A 13,701-nucleotide genomic window follows, 5' to 3' on the forward strand; every position below is an offset into this window, starting at 1 on the left:
CTCCTTACACTCAGCACCTTGTGGATCTGACCGAAGGACCTCACTGGCACACAGCCCCTCTGATTCTAGCGTACCATCCCTTAGGTCTTCACCGGCGTGCCTGGTTTTAGCCCCTTCCCCCTTCGACTCTAGTTTAAAGCCCTATCTATCAGCCCTGCCAACTCCTGACCAAAGATCCTTACCCCTCTCCGAGAGAGGCGCATCCCATCCGGTGCCATCAGGCCCGGTGTAGCATAGACCTTCCCGTGATCAAAGAACCCAAAATTCTGCCGGTCACACCAGTCTCGAAGCCACGAGTTTATGTGAACAGCACGCCTTTCAGCTTCGATCCCCCCTATCGGAAGGACAGAGGCAAACACAACCTGCGCCCCTGATCCTCTAAGTAGTCGCCCCAAATCCCTAAAGTCTCTTTTGATCGCCTTCGGACTTCTCGTTGCTACTTCATCGCTACCAGCCTGAAAGACCAGTAGCAGGTAGTAGTCAGTGGGCCGTACCAGGCGCTTGACTTTCTTGGCAAAGTCTCTCACCCGAGCCCCAGGGAGGCAACAGACTTCTCTGCGGGTTGGGTCCGGTCGGCATATCGGTCCCTCTGTCCCTTTCAGAAGGGAACCTCCCATAACAATAGCCCTTCTTTCTTTTTTGAAGGATGATGTGGCAATGCGATGTGTAGGTCGCCTTGTCTTAGGCGCCCCCTCCAACTGGGACGGGTTTTTATCTACTTTGTCATTCAGATTGTCTTGTTCAAGTCCTTCATATCGATTATTTAAGGGTAGATGAGAAGGTGAGGTGGGCAGAGAGAGGGCTCGCCTACCACCCCAAATAGGCACCTGCCTCCATTCCCCCCCTTGATCTAGGTCTCCTCCTGCTGCCTGGCAGGAGGAGGGAACCTCCGTCTTCTGCATAACAGGAGACGCCTGTGCTGTGGCAGGCTCGTGAGCCTGCCTCAGAGAGGGTAGAGCGCACCTCCACCAGTCAATTTCCCTCTCTGATTCCCTGATGCTCCTGAGCCTGTTCACCTCCTCCCAGAGCTCCGCTACCTGGCTGAGCAGTTCTTCAACCTGGGCACACCTCCCGCAGGCATACCTACCACTGCTGTCGGAGACCGACAGAAGGCTGGGGCACACTCTGCAGCCCAGGACCTGGACCGCTGCGTGTTTCCCCGAGCCCTCCGTCTGAGTAGCCACACTGGTGACCGTGGCTGGAGATGCCGCACGAGATGCGGAGGCCACGTTTTTCTGCCTGGTTGATACCATGGTCAGGTTCTACGCGAGCAGGTTACAAGCACCGAAGGGAGAGGCAGCTGCAACAGAGTGACGATGGGCCCCCCGCTCGCCCTGCCCGCGCCAACTGCCGCGCCAACTGCCGCACCAACTGCCGTGCCACGCCCTTCGACGTGCCACACCCTGTTTGCCTGTCCTGTTTGCCGCGCTCCTGGTCGGTCGCGCTCCCTAGGGGCAACTTTTAAACAGCCTGGGAGGGGGCGTTGCTGGCTCCGCCCGCGCCTCGTCAGCCTCCCTCGCGAGGACTGCCGGGTCCCGGCGGCTCCCCCGAGTGGCCTCGATGCAGGACAAAAAGCCCTGCCCGCCTCGGTCCCCTGCTCCGCTGCAGAACACGTCTGCCCCGGAGCCGATCGCCTCAGCAAAATGTTTCTGGCTTTCAGTCACCACGGGCAGGCAGAAAAAGGCATCCTTTCAATCTAGTACCGTGAACCAAACTTGACTGTTTTCTAATTTTGTCAAAAGGTTATAGGGGTTGGCTACTACAGGGTATAAATCTTTTGTGATCCTATTGATGGCTCTTAAGTCCTAGACTATACGATAGGTTCCATCTATCTTTCTAACTGGGCCTATATGGAGTACTATATTCTGACTCACATTCTACTAATAGCCCATATTTAAGAAAGTTATTAATTATTCCTTCCATTCCCCTTCTGTCTTCTACCTTTAGTGAATATTCCTTTTGTCATACCTTGAGAGCATTTTCCTTTAAACCAATTTTTTTTTTCAGGCACTCTCCCAGGTACTCCTGTAGCCCAAACTCCCATATACACTTGGTTCAGTTCTTGCTGGTTCCATTATCTATGCATAGTCTTTTACTCCCTTATCTTTGGGGTTGTTAACATACAATTGTGCTAGCTAAGACCTACGGAATCAACGTCCTTTATCTTGTTCTCTGTCTCAATACTGATTAATTAGTATGTAAACCACTTTGCTTGAATAGCACAGGGCTGTTAAAGGCAGGTGTTTTGGAGGTCCACCACTCCTCTGTCTTGTCCACTGGCTGAACCTACTTTGTAGCAAATAGAGACGGCCTGTCTGCTGTTTGCTTCTGCCTTTACCACCCCGACACAGACTTCAGGACACAAAGCCAACGATCCCAAACCAGAAACTGGAATTTCACTAAAGCTGCCTCAATTGAGGTTGCCACTTCAGAGGCACTGAGCCAGAGCTGACTCACGGTCCCCAGGGGACACAGCCAGACCAAGTCCCTGTCACCCTTGGGGTCTGGACTCCCCACCCTTCTCAGTACATTCAAGAGACACATGCGGCAGCCTGGCTCGCTGGGACATTACTTCTTTATTGAACACTTTAAATAAGCTGGGTATATATTACTAGCAATTATTATTAACATTAATAAAAAACCGCAAGAGTTTTACGTTCACCAGTGCATTGTGTAGGAGGGAGGAAAGCTGGCTCCCATCCTTGCTGGGCATATCCCCCCTTGTCCCCCTGGCTACCCAGGAGGCACTGGGGGGGGGGGGCACGGGGTACTCACTGCTGGTGGGGGGCAACACAGATGTGTCCCCGCAACCCTGGTGTGGTGTTGGGGCAGGAGGGTGTCCCGCATGCCAGAGGGCTCAACACCCAGGGAAACCCAAGCAGTGGCACCCTCCTGCTGTGCTGCACCCCCCTAACATCACCACTCTGCATGCCCCTGTGGGGGACTAGGAATGTTCCCCACACTTGTGGGGAGGCAGCGGGACATCCCCCCCTATCCCCCATCCCAGGGGGCTGCAAGAGCCCACTGAGGGGTGAGCTCTTGGGGATAGAGGATGGGCCCTGCCGCCTGGGGCAGCACTGTTATTGCACTACAGCCCAGCCCCACTGGGACCTCTGCAAAAAGCCAGCCTGCTTGGGTGCTGCCTGCAGCCCCCCCAAGGCCAATCCCATTGGAACAGGCACCTCAGCATTACCATCACGGCCACCAGGTGAGCAAGGACAGACTCATTGGAGGGGGGAACAGGACACAAAACCCCAGGCTCACAAAGCCACCCCACACACAAGGGGAGCTCCCAGGAGCACCTGGCTGCAGCTGTGGTCTCCAGCACTAGGACTGCACTCCTGGCAGCTTCAGGCTGGGCTCCGCCAGCATCAGCCCCTGGGCTTTCTGGAGGCGGCTGTGGTCGCAGCAGAGGAGGCTCTTGGCCTAGCAGTTGAGGTTCTGGTAGTGGGGAGGGCTGGGCGCAAGCCAGTGGAAAACGGAGGTGAAAGTGAAAGGCCCCAAGCAGCAGCCGGGGCAGTACAGCACTTCATCCTGCTCCAACAGTGCCAGTGCTATGCCCAGGCAGCAGGGCCACGTGTTCCGTCTGCTCCAGCGCTGCTGCCGCACAGGGGATGCTGAGCTGGGAGAAGCCACTTTTCAACCTGCTGCCCCCAGCCAGTGGCTTGCTGACCACCACATGGTTGTTGTTGATGAGCAGCACATTGGGTGCCCATGGCTCCATTTATCAGGGCTGGGCACCTGAGGCTGTCACGTGGATGAATTTGCTGGCGGCATGTGCCAAATCACAGACCTACAGCAGCTTGGGGCTGTGGGGGCTGCAGTCCATCTGCTCCTCTGCTGTGGGACCAGGGGGGAGGCGTGAATCCCACTTCCCAGCTCCCCAGCATCCTCCCGGCTCCACTTCGAGCTGGGGGGCTGGGCAGGAGACTCCACACCCAGTGCCAGGCCCCCATGGCAGGGCAGCTCAGGGGAGGTGGGCAGTGAGTGGCACTTGTGGAGGGCTGCAGCAGGCACCAAGAAGTCACACTGCACTTCTACGACTGGCTCGGGCGTCATGGGGGAGCAGAGCTGCAGCGAGGCCGGAGGGGGCAGGTCAAAAGTGAATGAGATGACAGACTTGCTGGGCATATCAAAAAGCTTGATCTTCCCCCCCTTCAGGTCTTCACGCTGGGAGAAGGGGTTGATGTGAAGTAGTGTCTCCTTTGTCCTGGCCCTGCCACAGGGCTCAGGCAGCTGTAGCAAGGTGGGCAATTTGGAGGGGAATACGTCGGACTAGCTGCAGGACAGGTGCTGGTCCAGTTGCAGGTGCTGCGTCCCCAACTCATGCAGTAGCAACTGCTTGGCATGGCTGGCTGGCCTCCTGGCTACTTCTGAGCAAGAGCACAGGAGTGTGTGTGTCTCACTGGCACCCTGGGTGTGCCCAGGCACCATGGGGCAAAACAGGAAGCAGCCCAGGCAGTGAGAAGTGGGGCTGCTTCCTACAAGCCTTCTACCCCAGCCTGCTCCCCAATAGCTGGTGGGGTGGTAAAGGGGCACCCCCCCGCCCCCAGGACACCCACATACCGTTGAGCATGGGTGCTGTGCTGGGCACAGGCAGGCTGTCCCTGGCGCTGAAGAGGGGGGCCCCCAAACCCTCGGTGCCTAGCTGGTGCTGCAGGATGCCCTCCAGGCACTGTGAGATTTCCAGGAACGAGGGGCGGGAGGTCGGCTCCATCTGCAGGCAGGATGGGTCCCCATTGAGGGCTGCAGTCCACCCCCCAGCCCTTGGGGTGCACCACCTGGAAGCAGCTCCAGTAGGCAGGGAAAGGCAACCCCCGATGGGACACCAGGATTTGGACATCCCCGCGGCAGGGGCTCACACTGCAGCAGTGGAAAGCCATCTGGAGGAAGGCCGCTGGGCAGTCAAGTCCCACCATGGTGTGGAAAGCAGTGACATTCAGGCCAAAATCCTGTGCCAGGGAGATGGGGAAGAGTGAGGCCAGGTGCCACAGGGTGACACGCCATGGTTGCATAAAGGAAGGAGGGACCCTGTGGTAACCCAAGCAGGGGGAAGGTTGCAGGGTGCTGGGACACAGATCCCTCCTGCTCCCTGCCTGAAGGCACCCACCCTCCTCTCTGGGCTGATTCTGGGCTCCAAAGACAGGTTATGGGCAGAGAGCATCCCTCTTGCTGCCAGGAGACATTGGGGATGTGGTATCCCCACCCCAAGATGTGGGGCAGCTCCCCATAGCCTCTGCCACAGGCAGGGAGCTCTGCTCATGTTGGTCCCCCTTGTTTGGTGACATGTCCCCAGGTCCCACCGTGTGTCATCCTTGCTCCCTCTGTCCCAGTGAGTCACCTCGGTGCGGGGCAGGTAGTCAGGGTCCGCGGGGACACAAGCAATGGTCTCACACAGGATGATGCCATATGCAAACACATCAGCCTGCAGAGAGAGGGGAGTCATGGGGGGTCCTGCAGCCCAAGGTGACATGCCTCTGCTTCTGTGAGCTCTCCCTGCAGAGCGACACTGGGTCCCCACCTCCTCAGCACCCTGGGGATGCCTGTTCCCATCCCTCCATGCCCCTGTGTGCCCAGCTGACCCCAGGGCTGCAAACCCTGCAGATGGCCCCATGCAGCATCACCTTCTCATTGTAGATCTCCCCTCGCAGCACCTCGGGCGCCATCCAGTACGGGGAGCCCACCACAGCCAGCGGCTCCTTCTCACTGCCCTCGCTGGGGGACACAGCAGGATGTCAGGGGCCCCCATCCCCCCCAAACCTCCCTCTCCCTTCCTGTGCCAGCAGTCCTCCATGCACCCCATGACTAAACTCCCTGCCACCAGGCAACCCACACCATGCCCTTTCCCCATCCCCAGATGTATTCATCTGTCCCGTGGGTCCCCAGCACATTGGAATCACCCCACTGCCCCCATCCCTGCCCTTCTAGCTGGACCCCAAAAGTCCATCCCTCCCCAGCTCCTGCTCCCATCAAGCTGGAACCCCTTGCTCCAAAGATGGGGACAGACAGGCAGATGCCACCCATGCACCTGTAGGTGGGGATCTTCTCCGCCAAGCCGAAGTCGCCCACCACAGCTGTGTAGCCGTTGGCCTCGCAGCGCACCAGGCAGTTCTGGGGGGACAGGGGGACCCTGTCACACCGCCAGCCCCCACCTCACCAGCCGCCACTCCTGGGATGCCCTGGGCACTGTGCAGCTCCTCAATGTGTACGGGGAAGCTAGGGCAGCAGGATGGACCGTACCTTGGAGGTGAGGTCACGGTGGAAGATGCCCTTGGAGTGCAGGTAGTGCAGCCCACGGGCAATGTCGAGGGCCAGCTGGACGCGTGTGGACCAGGAAAGGGGCACAGGGCTGTCCAGCAGCTGCTCCAGGTTGCCGCCGTTGATGTACTGGTGGAACAGCCATTGCCTCACTGCACCCCCCCTCTCCATCCCTTAAAGCTGGGTCCCCACCTCTCTTCCCACCCCATGGCACAGCCACCCTGTCCCCATGGAAACCCCCAGACTCACGGCTGCCATCCTGCTCTCACCTCTGTCAGTGCGTGTAGCTGCCCCTGGTGCACGCACACCCCCATGAACCTGCAAGACAGAGAAGGGCTGAACGTGGCCCAGGGGGCGGTGGATAGACAGGACACAAGCCCCAGGAGCTCGTCCAGCCCCCCAGGCTCCAGGTAGTGGGACCTACCTGAGTATGTTGGGGTGCGAGAGGCGGTTCATCAGCTGCACCTCCCGCAGCATGTTGCCCCGGTTGCTTGTCAGCTTGTTCATCTTCAGCACCATGATCTGCCCTGACTGGCGGTGCCGCACCTTCAGGGGGGTACAAGGGAGGGCTCAGTACCCCACACGTGGAGCACCCCAGGGACTGACAGAGTTTGGGGGGGAGGCTCTCCCAGCCCAACAGCACCCCAAAGCCAATCCCACCCTCCCTGAGGCACTCCACTTTTTGTGCTCCCCCCAACATGCGAGTGCGGGACCCGCTGAGTTCGGCACGGGGAAGCAAGTGATCAACTCAATATGAGTGGTAATACAAGCTTCAACTTTATTGCACAGATATCCGTATATTTATACAAACAGTTATAATTATGCCTACTGGTCACTATCCTATTGGCTAAGCCTAGAAGCGTTGCAAAAAATACTGTTCCTCCTACTTGCGGTTACAGCGCATAAGCTACTTCCTTATCTTCCCGGGCCTCAGATCCACCTGTTTATCTCTCTCTCAAGGACAGAGTGCTCCTTGCATATTTCACAAGTGTACTTCTCATCCGGCCTACTCCATGGCTATAAACTCTGTATTTTCTTTGCCTTGCTTGTACAATTCCTCTAGGGACCCGTGCCCTTGCTCTTTGAGCCATTCTTCAACACCAACACATGCCCAGACCCCCAGAGACATGCTGGCAGTTACTGCAAGCCAAAAGCTCAGCCCCAGAGGTACAGGACTGGGGCACAGTCAGGTGTGCAGCACAGGCTGGCTTTTTTGGCTCAGCATCACAAGCCCAGCCAGACCCCAAACAGCTGGTGGGGGGTGAGGGCAGAGGGGATGCATCCTGCCCAAATCAGCCCTGCAGGGCACAGCACTTGGCCGAAGCCATATATTTAGCTGGCTCCAGCCCAATGCTGTCGCATGAACCAGGAGTTGGCCCCCTGCCAGGAACAGCAGCTGGGAAGGCAGTCAAGCCTGGACACCCCTGCCCCCCCACACCCTGCATGGGGGGCAAGGGACAAGCACAGGGGCCCCAGCTCCGGATAGGGGACAATACCGGGGATCCCCTCCTGAGCAGGTGCAGGGGGTGGGATGGGACCCTGGTAGCAGCTGCCCCCCTGGCACACGGGGAGCTGCACACAGAGGCACAGGCATTCCTCAGCGCTGCTGTCAGCTCAACACTCTTCTCCTTTTTAGTCAATGCTGGTTGAAGCTGCTGTGCCTGTGCCAGCCCCTGGCCTTCCCCATGCTCCGCCCTGCCCCCCTCCCCCTGGCAAAACACAAAGGGCATCTGCAAAACAACAGGATCCCCAAGCACATGCTGCAGAGATAGGGACAGGAGGGACATGTGCCAGGGATGAGATGTGTTTCACTGACACCCCCAGCCCCACGAGCTCCTGGTGGTGGGCACCAGCATCTGGCACATGCATGCAGAGCCAGCTCATCCAGCAGGCAGTGCTGCCCTCCCATGTGGCATGGGGCTGGCAGGACCAGCTGGGTCACTCCAGCTTGGCACTAGCAGCTGCCGGGTGCTGACACCTGGCTCAGTCCCATGATGCTGCCTCACACAGGGTTGCCACTCAGCTGCAATTGGAACGTCCAGTGGCATGCACTGTGGCACTCCCCAGTTGCCATCCACTGTGGGAAGGGCCGGATCCAGGCCAGCAGCAGTGGGGAGCATCCCCTGGTGGGTGGTGGCTCACTCCAAGTGGCTAAGTTGCACCCACAGCCCAATTCCTCACTAATAAACCTCCTCCCATTGCAATAGCCAAGGTCAGGCCTGAGCACAACACGTGGCGTCTAATGTAATCCTGGAGGATCCTGTAGGAGGGAAGCTCCGGGACCCCTCCCCCCCCACCGCCATGGGATCTCTCCCAGGGATCCCAGTGAGTCCCCCGGCAGTGCAGCCTGGCCTTGGTGCTCAGAGGGTCCCAGCACAGCCCCACCCACAAGCCCACAGGGTCATCTAGCACCCTGAGCTTGCTCATAAGCTGTCCTGCCATCTGTCCTGCCTGCTCCACGGCTGGAGGACACCCCTGGTCATGCAGGAGAAGGGGTGAGGGTCCTCTGGCCTGGCAGATGGCTTTCCACACGCACTGTCCCCTTCACCCAGCATCGTCAGGGGCTGGAACCATCCCAGCACCTTGAATGCCTTCCAGAAGCAGTGACAGCCCCTAGACGTAGCAAGCCACGGCCTCAGGTGACGCAGGCCCACGCTGATGGGGTTTCCATCCCCTTCCTGTCGTGTCCACCCCCCCCCCCCAATGCCAGCATCGAAGGGAGTGGACAGCAGAGCCTCCCCAGGAAGCATGAGTTCCCCCCTCACCTCTCCACACTCTGGCCTTGTACACAAGAATTCCAGCACATTCCCCGGAGCTGAGCTCAGCCTGGCACTGGGGGAGGCAGCAGCCCACCGATCCCTACCTGGGAGCCAACCCTCACCCTCCGCTGATGCCACCCAGCACCCCGTGGAGCCCCCGCATCATGCACCTAGCAGGAGACACCTCACCTGACCCACAGGCCCCTGCTCCCCATCCCATCTGCTGCCAGTGCCGCCCACACGGGCTGGGGGAAGGGATGGGGCTGGCTGCAGCCCCAGCCTGGGCACAAGGGATACGGGCCCTTTTAACAGCAGAAAACAGAGTTTTGTTTAAAGAGCATGTTAATCAGAGTGAGCAGAAGGCCTGGGTCCTCCCCACAGCTGGCACTCCCATTTAAACGCAGTGCAAAGCCCCCAGAGGGGCTCAGTACCCCCCCCCCCCTCCCCCAGCACTCCTCCAGTGTCCCAGCCCAGAGCTGTCTCGCAAGGGCAGCATCCTGCACCCCTGCTCCCCATTGGGCAGCATAGGAAGGTGCTGAGGGCAGGTAAAGGAACACACAATGCCACAGACAACTCCATAGCAGCTGTGCCTAAGTTCCCAGGTATCCCAGTAGTGCAACAGGTCTTCTACTGGGCAGGACTGGAAAAGCTGCTCATCATGCAGAAAAGGCGGATCATTCAAGAAAAACTGAATTGCTGCTCCTGGGCCTGCCTCAGCAAATTTGCTTCCTCCCTGCCTGCCCCTCCCCCATCGGTGCCACACCACTCCATCCTGCTTTGTGAAACAAGGCAAGGTCCATCAATGAAGGGCACCAGATAAGAGCAAGCATGCCATTAGGAGTAAATAGAAAATCTCAAAGGTTCGCAGGGAAGCTGACAGAGACAGGCAGGCAGGTGCCATGTCACAGCCCTTGTGCAAGGTCTAGGCATGCCAAAGGGCTGCATCCTGGAGCCAGCATCTCCATGAGGACAGTGATGTCCAGGCACAGCCCCCGGGGGGGAGGGGGGGTGTGTGTGTGAAGCTAGGATGCTGCCTGCAGCCTCCATGCCTGCTGTGGATGGCACGTGGAGAAGCAAGCGAGCGATCTGGGAAGGAGATGCAACAGTGGTTTAAAGGATGGAAAAAGTGTCTGACACAGACACACCAGACTCAATCTGCTCCATCTATCAGAGAGATGGAGAAGCAGCTTGTGTACTGGGTCTGGCTGGAACGTTAACTTTCCTGGCAGCAGCCCATATAGTGCTGTGCTCTGTACTTGTAGCTGGAACAGCAGTGTTATCACACCAGTGTTGTGTCTGCTGCTGAGCAGCAGTGGCACAGCATTGGGCCTTTCTCTAACCCTCCTAGGGGGTGGGCAAAAAGTGAGGAGAGAAACATCACTAGGGCAGCTGACCTAAACCAATCAAAGGGATATTCCATACCGTGTGATGTCACACTCAGCAATAAAAGGTGGAAACAGGAAGAAGAGGGGAGGGGTGGGCTCTCGTTGGGAAAACGTCGGTCCTCCTCTCGAACACCGGCTGCGTGCGTTGAGGCCTTGCTTCAAGGACGTGGTCAATCATCGCTCATTTGTGGGAAGTAGAGAGTAATTTCTTTCCTCTGCACTTCCATATAGCCTTCATTTATTTTGTTTGTTTGTTTTCCTCCCTTCTTTTTATTTTTCCTTTTCCCCTCCCTTTTCCCCTTTCCCTTTTTATTTCACCTTAGTTAAATTGTTTAGTTCATGGTAGTCTTTATTTAATTATTATAATTATTTCCCTTTAATTAAATTATCCTTATCTCAACCCGTGAGTTGTTCTTTGCTTTACTTCTCCCCCTCCTCATCTAAAGGAGGGGGAGTGAGAGAGCAGTTGTGGGGTTTAGCTGCCCAGCACAGTAAAACCACCCCACAGCTTGCTGCAATGTCCACGCACACTAGAGAATGGGTGGGCCTGGTGCCTCCAAAATCACACTGGGGAAGGAGAAGAAAACCAGCTGTTGGGGAGAGAAACCAGGCCCAGCTTTGTAACAGTGCAGGGCCTGGCAGGAAGCAGCCCCCAGGGACAAGGGCAGCTTTGTATCGTCAGTGATCCTGCCTGCTCCACACGGCCTCTCCAAGAGATGCGCTCGGGCTCTGGCTGCACTGGGAGTGATCCTGGGAATGCTGACAGATGGCTGTGCTGGCACCCACTGCCCTGCCTGCCCCTGGGCCAGCTGTGTGCCAGGGCATGGGGATGGAGGCTCGGGTCCCCTCCTCACCCCCCTTCACCCACCCAACCACTACAACTGAAATGAGTCAGGACCTGGTGTCTGTATGGAAGAAGGAGCTGCAAGCACCCACGGCCACAGAAAGCGCTGTGGGAACAAGGGAGGTGGGAGAAAAGGGGATCCTGTGCTGCCCTGACAAGCTGCATCCTCCTCACGAGCTTCACCAGCCCCAAACCCCAAGCTCAGAGGCTGGGCCTGCTCCACCATCCTGCTGAGATCTTGGCCTCAACCCACCATGCAGCACATAACCCCATCTGGCCTCCTCCTGACCCTGCCTCCCACTGCTGCCTGCTCTAGGCTCCAGCCCCAGCCCCTCCGCAGGCATAGCCCCACCGGGGGAAGCAGTGCTGGAGCGCAAGGAGCACACTGCGGCTCCTGGGGGGGAGGGTGAGCCAGGGGAGCAGGGAAGGTGAACAAGGAGACACCTTAGCCTAGCAGAGACAGGGCAGCATCCATTATTAAAGAGCTGTATCCACACCTGGCATTATTAAATCCCTCTGCTCCCAGGTGCCGCCACATGCTTCCAGCCAGGAATCGATAACAGGAGCCCAGACAATGGAGAGGCCATGGCCTCGTGGGAGCAACCATGAATGAGTGTTCCCCCGCGTCCCCACCCTGGATCCCCCCTCCCCACATGCTGCTCCTCCAACAGGCAGGATCCCAGTGATGGCAGCGGGGTCCTGGCAGGGCAGAGCTGCTCTCGAAGCTGCTCAAAGTGTAAGGGCAGCACTTGCCCAGTGGTTTACGGCATGCTGAGTGATGGCACTGAGGACAAAAACAACACGCACGTGCACTTCCCCTCAGCTGGGACACAGCGGCAGTAGGTGGGTGCCACTGCTAGGACCCCAACCTGTGCATAACCACATGAAAAGCGTCCCTGCTCTGGCAGGCTGTGCCCATCCACCCTGAGCATCAGATGGCTGTAGCATGAAGGCAGCTGCGGGGTGACAGCCGGGTAGGCTCTGCACTATCACCCCACTCCTACCCCTCTCACTTTCAGCGAGCTCCCTGTGTACCTCTAACTGAGGATTGCCCTGGAGCGGCTGCACCTCCTGCCACCAGCACACCTGGACCCCACAGCGGGCTCTGGGCATCCCCCAGGGGCTGTCTCCCCCGGTAACCCCAGTGCAGAACAGATCTGCCGCTACCCTCCACCCTCCGATGGAGGGACAACAGCAGCGGCGGCTGCCGGGCTCCCCAAGCACCTCCACCAGACCCCCCCCCCACTAAACCCCATCGCGGCAGTACAGGGGACGCCCGGACCCCTCCCCAAAGACCCCCGGCGAGCCCCCGGGGGCGGCGCATACCTTGAAGACCTCAGAGAAGAAGCCGGCCCCGATCTTCTCGCAGTAGAAATCGTCGATGCGCGCCAGGGTGGAGACTGCGCTGCGCAGCGCCTGATACGAGGAAGGCCGCAGCCTCCCGCAGCCCGGCCACGGCCCCGCTACCTCCCCCTCGTCTTCCTCGACCCGTTTCCCCCTCAGTGCCAGCCCAGGCCTTCGCGGCTGCTTCTCCCACTCCATATCGGCTCCACCGAGCACCCCCAGCGCCGTTCACATCCCCCCGGAGCACGGCGCTTGGGGAGCTCCGCCGCCACCCGGTCCGGCTTAACCCAACGCTGCTAGTGACAGAGACAAGGAGCCGGTGGGGTGCGTGGTGCTCATAGCCCAGTGGCAAAACCCCAACCCCCGCCACGACACAGCGCTGCGCCTCTGCCGCCCCGAACGCAGGCGCAGGCACCGGCAGGGCGGAGCTGAGGCGGGTTCAGCCCTTAACTCCTTGGCGGCCGCCGGAATGGGCTCTGGTCCCTGCTTACAGCCAACCAGGATCGGATGGAGGCGGGGGGGAGTGTGGGGGGCTTTTGCCTCTCCTTGCGTGCCCACCCTTGCCCGACTGGTGCCCCTGAGGAAGTGGGAAGCGCAGCTAGAACGCCCCGTGTCTCTTGCACTCTGCCACGTTTCTCTTTTTCCCGAGCTCCCTAATGTCTCCCCATTTTCCTCCTTGCTGCTCCCGTCACAGGCCTTTTTTCTGCTCTGCGGGTGATCTGCCCCGTTCTTCCTGCCGCGGGGCCTGCCTGTGCTCCGTTCCACACGCCTTGTACCCACCCACCTACCTGCCTGCCTCAGCCCTTCCCGGGATGCTGTCCCACTGCTGCCAACCCTGTTGGGAAAGGCAGTCCCATGGAGTGTCTCCCAGCATGGCATTTTTGGCCAGTGCTTGGCTCCAGGTACAACAAACACAGCACAGACCAAGAGCCCTGGGTTTTATCCCAGGAGGGGAGGACAACCTAGAGCAAGGGACCCGAGCTTCTGATTTCTTTGCAGCAGGAGCAGCTCATCGGTGGTGGAGGGAGCTGCTTAGAGGAGCAAAGCCAGCTCAGGTGGGGCCAGGCCTCCCCATCTCTGCCCTTCCCTTGAGCACACACGAGCAGCAGCC

The 13,701-nt window shown here is 58.8% G+C and overlaps 1 pseudogene across 1 annotated transcript; it reads right to left on the reverse strand.

Moving 5' to 3' along the window:
* Nucleotides 1-2,568: 2,568 nt before the first annotated feature.
* LOC309889545 (dual specificity testis-specific protein kinase 1-like) lies at nucleotides 2,569-12,809 on the reverse strand (annotated as a pseudogene). The gene is made up of 10 exons (XR_014319581.1): nucleotides 12,573-12,809; nucleotides 6,683-6,804; nucleotides 6,528-6,576; nucleotides 6,241-6,387; nucleotides 6,029-6,111; nucleotides 5,625-5,715; nucleotides 5,342-5,425; nucleotides 4,863-4,952; nucleotides 4,567-4,717; nucleotides 2,569-4,373 (listed from the first exon to the last, which is right to left on the reverse strand). The product of XR_014319581.1 is annotated as a dual specificity testis-specific protein kinase 1-like (transcript).
* Between the last annotated feature and the right edge of the window lie 892 nt (nucleotides 12,810-13,701).

The sequence above is a fragment of the Aythya marila genome (genome assembly GCF_965140915.1).
Source record: "Aythya marila genome assembly, chromosome: W".
Lineage (NCBI taxonomy): Eukaryota > Metazoa > Chordata > Aves > Anseriformes > Anatidae > Aythya > Aythya marila.